A 4,601-nucleotide genomic window follows, 5' to 3' on the forward strand; every position below is an offset into this window, starting at 1 on the left:
AACGCATTGGTGAGGTGCCCCCTCCGACCGACTCAAAGTGTGTGTGGGGGGGTGTGGGGGCACAATACTACTTCGCACTAGATGAACCTCCATGGGGTCAGGGATGTCCAGTTAATTTGCGATTCACATGTGGCACTTTTTGATTTGGTTATTTAAATATCACACCACACCGTCTTCACACACACACACACACACACACATATATCAAGCCACCCGCACGTGTGGTTTGTATGTGGTCTCACCCATCTAACGCCAGAAGAACACATATGTGGGTCCGCACACGTTCCAAATTTGATCGGAAGCAGGGGGGTTGACCATGATGTACTCCTTTCAGTTTTGTGTTACGACAGGGTGAGATGTTAGACCTAGCTATTTGGGGGCATGCGTTCATAGTTAGGATTCCCCCACCGCCAACACGAAGTATGTGCGTCTGTGTTTGGGAGGGGGGGCTAGCAATAATAACGTGCGCTTTGTGCGATAGGTGCCACATGAAAGTTGTGCATTGGGTATTTGAACATCAAACCACCCATTTCTTACATATATTTGGTCCACATGGAAGTGTGTTCATGTTCTGACCCTTTCCCGCATTTTTTCACCAAATTTATAAACAGCAGACGAGTCGGACGTAGCAACCGTCTGCGATCAGGTACGAAACAGACACAGTTCCCTCTGACTACCCGTGTGCCACGCCCCTGCCCCTGTCACCCACATGATCACAGTAGATTGGGCTACGTGAGGCTTCCCTCCCCCTCTCGAAAATATCTACTCCCTCGCAATCTCGAAAATATCTACCCGCCTAGATGGTTTTTCTGTTTGATTGCACACAATTAGTATGTGTGGACCATGTGCGATGTATGTTACTCCCGCTCTGCTTCAATCAGTAAATCCAAATTTTCAGTAGCCCCGACATTTTATTCCCACCTGCATCCCTCGCAATCTCAAAAATATCTTCTCGGTTGGAGTGTTTTTCTGTTTCATAGCACACGATTACTATGTTTTAACGGTGTGTGATGTTCGTTACTCCCGCCCCGCTTTGCTTCAATCCCTTGATCAAAATTTTTGGTAGCTTCACCATTTTACTCCCGCCTAGTAAAATTTTCAGTACCCACGGCATTTCCTCAAACACCACCTTCGACCCCCTCCACACCCCCCAAATCCTTCGCTCACCCCAAATCCCCCGCTCACACACATACATACCACCCCTCCCTCGCTCCAAACCTAGCTAGCTCGCCGCCACCGCCGAGCCACCTCCATCGTCAACCTCTGCCGGTCTGCCCATGCAGTTTACCAAACGATATACATACCCTCGCTGCCCTAAGTTTCTTAGATGACGACTGCAAAACGCCCCTTCCCAGAGATCCCCAACCCCACCCCCTCCCCCACTCCAGAGCGTCACAGCCTAAGCCTGACTATGCTTCCCAAGGAGCTCTAGGAGTGAATGGCCCAAAAGAGCTTTACCGCGGCCTCTTCGCCCGACATCGGCGAGGTGGCCACCGAGGAAGCTGATGACTGGACCTGGATTGAGCCTTTCAATCAGTGGGCTAGAGTATTCTGGCATGTCGCGGATGCCGGCTACGACATCGAGGTCCTCGACAATGATGGCTTGACGCGGGCTATGTCACATGTTAAGTTTACCACCCCTAACCCTTCGGGTTCGACAACTGCCGATCTCATTGCTGGCCCTGCCGCTGATCTGCTGCGGCTCGTTATGAACAATTTGCCATCCTTCATTGCCATGGAGCCCCTTTTGTCATTTCCGAAGGACACATTCTGCGATGCTGGCTTGGGATCCTGAGCTGGCAAGTCAGACCTCATCGACGGCGACCACGAGGAGGAGCCAATCTGTGACAAGTGAGGAAACCCATGATTTGTTCTCTCAAAACCCTTTTGTAGTAAGAAACTGTCCAGTACTTATTTCTATATTTGGTTGTTTGCATTACGCCTTGTTTATTTCTATCGTTTATGGTTGTTCGGCTGTTTGTAGTTAGCATATGTCCAGTTTTGTCGGCGTTCTGGGAACGAGGGTCCCCAGACTTGCCTGCCTGCGGCCTGCGGCGTGGCTCAAAGGAGGCCCAGCACAGCCCATCTTCATCAACACAAACTCAAGACCCTCGCGAGGGGCCAAGCCTCGCGGGGCGGACGACAAGGGGCTTCCTCAGGCATGGCCTCATCAGGTGGGCTCGCGAGGAGGCAGAGAGTTCAAGGCGGGGTACCTCGCGAGGAGCCCATGATGCAAGCCATGACGACCAAGGGCGCCAGTCGGGCGCCAGCCCGCGCAGTGTCCTCCTTTCCTCTTTGGTGCAAAGGGAGCAAGCGCAGGCGGGAGCATCAAGCAAAGGCATCCATTTCGGTGCAACGAGACCAAGACCAGCCCAACGGCAGGGAAGAAGTCATTGTGGAGCCCAAGCAGGCGTCACCACCAGAGCCTTTGACAGGCGAGGACCAACTTTGGTCAGGATAAGTGTACCCACTGTTCCCCTTCAAAATGGCCAATTGTTGGCGCCCTTCCCGCTCAATATTTGGGAAGAGGCCCAGGGCCTTTGCCTATAAATAGGACTAGCCACCCCCAGGGTAGGGGATCCGGAATCTGGACCTAACCTAGCAATTGGGATCCTCACCAAGAAACCAGTAGATAGAGCGATTGAACTCCTCCTAGCAGTTCGTCGCACCAGCCAAGAACAGACCCTCGCGAGGGTGTTATCCCTTGTGTTGTTCATCATCAGCCCAAGAGGCAATCCACCACACCACACACTGGAGTAGGGTATTACACCGCAATGGTGGCCTGAACCAGTATAAATCTTGTGTCTCTTGTGTTGTTCTGTTTGGTAGTTTAGATCCTAGCGATTCGGCGAGGAACAGGTAGGCAGAGGGTTGAATCTCCGCGCGCACCCCAGAGTTCAAACCTCAAGGGTCTACCAGAACCCGAAATCTGACATTTGGCGCGCCAGGTAGGGGTGCGCCGGGATCCGCCTTCTGCCACTTCGTGTCCCGTCGTATCGTCATCACCATGTCCGGCGACCAGGCGGGCAACCCTGATCCTTGGGTGGCTTGGCCCGCCCGCGCAGAGCCGCTCGCCCCGGGCGACCCCATGCCCCAGGCAGCTCGCGGTCCGCAGGGCGCTGCGGGCCGTGGGCGACGCGGACAGGCCTCGACAGCTCTAACACCGCGGCAGACGCGGTCGGCAGTAAGGGCCTCCAACCATGCTGCGGCCACGGCTCCGTACACCCGCCGGGAGCAGGCGAACTCAAGGGCCGCGCTCACGGTGGCCCGAGAGCTGCTGCAGTGCAGGCTGATGGAAGGTGGCCGCGACGTGCTGCTAGAGCGGGTGGCAGAGCTCCTGGGCTTCGCCGCCTCGGGGGCTCACCCCTTCTGCACTTAGCTCCCGTCTCAGGCCCAGGGCGGCCCGCGCGGGGGCCCCACGTGCAACCGCGGGCTCCAAGGCTACTCCAACACCAGCGAAGCTGTCAGCATAGGGCCGGCGGCAGCACCGACTCCGCTCCCCGCCAGTGAAGAAGGACTCATCGCGACCCACGGCCCCCGTGGGCCGCCGCGCTACCAGCACCAGGTTGGCACGTCAAGCAGAGCTGCATAGCACGCGGAGCCCTATGGCGCAGCCTTCGGGGTAACGGCCCCAGAAGAGTACGTGCCCCACATGATGGATCAAGGGCACCCGCGTGAGGGCGAACAAGGCTCGCTCCTCAGCCCAAGCTGGGGGGACGAGGCGCCAGAAGCTGAGCTCTTCCAAGAACCCAGGGACGGCCCCGCCGGCCACGCTGGAAGCGACGATTATCGGGTACCACTAATCCCTCAGGAGCAGGCATACACTAATCATGGGTCGCAGGAGGTGCAGGTCGCCACAGCAAGCAGCTGCCCCGCTCCAGCATTCTCTTACCCCTCAGGAGGAGGGCGTCGAGGGCTGCAGGAGAGGGGCCGAGATCCGACATCACCACCGCGGCGTTCGGAGCAAGGCGTTCCCAGGAGGTAGGCCCTCCGCTGGGGAGGTGCCTCAGGGCCTGCCCCTCGCGGAGGACCCGTGGTCGTCGGGGGAACCGCTGGCGACCGCTCTACCCCATCGGTGGCGTCCTGGTTTCCGGTCGTCGTTGATGGCACTAGAGTGTGGTGCAAGGCGGGGCCCTCGTCTGGCGATATGAAGCGAGGCCGGTACCTGTGAAGAAGGCCCAGTGCCTGTGAAGCTCGCCGCCCCGTGACACTCTCACGTAATAATGAGTGGGGTTGTACATGCCCCGGAGTCCCAGGGGTGCCGGCCTCAGGCCCTGGGGCTCCCTCCCACGCCCAGTGGCAGCACTTAGCTCCGCGCTGGTGAGAAGACGTCCAAGACTAGACTAGGTGCCGGACGCGGCCTTTTGTTTGCTTTCGTTGCTTTTCCCTTGGTTGTTGCTTTCCCCCGCTGGATTTAAGTTGAACTCGAATTTGAGATTTGCGTGTGTTGGGGAAGGGGTGCTTAGTCTCGTTCGAGCAATCTCTCGCGTTTCGATTACAACCTTGCCTCAGCTGCCTCCCCTCGTGAGCCCCTCGCGAGCCGGGTCTGGCCTAGCTTGCGTGCCGCCCAAACTGCCGCCGTCATATCCCCTCAGGAGGTT

This window comes from Triticum dicoccoides, chromosome 6B, assembly GCF_002162155.2.
Source record: "Triticum dicoccoides isolate Atlit2015 ecotype Zavitan chromosome 6B, WEW_v2.0, whole genome shotgun sequence".
Taxonomy (NCBI): Eukaryota; Viridiplantae; Streptophyta; class Magnoliopsida; order Poales; family Poaceae; genus Triticum; species Triticum dicoccoides.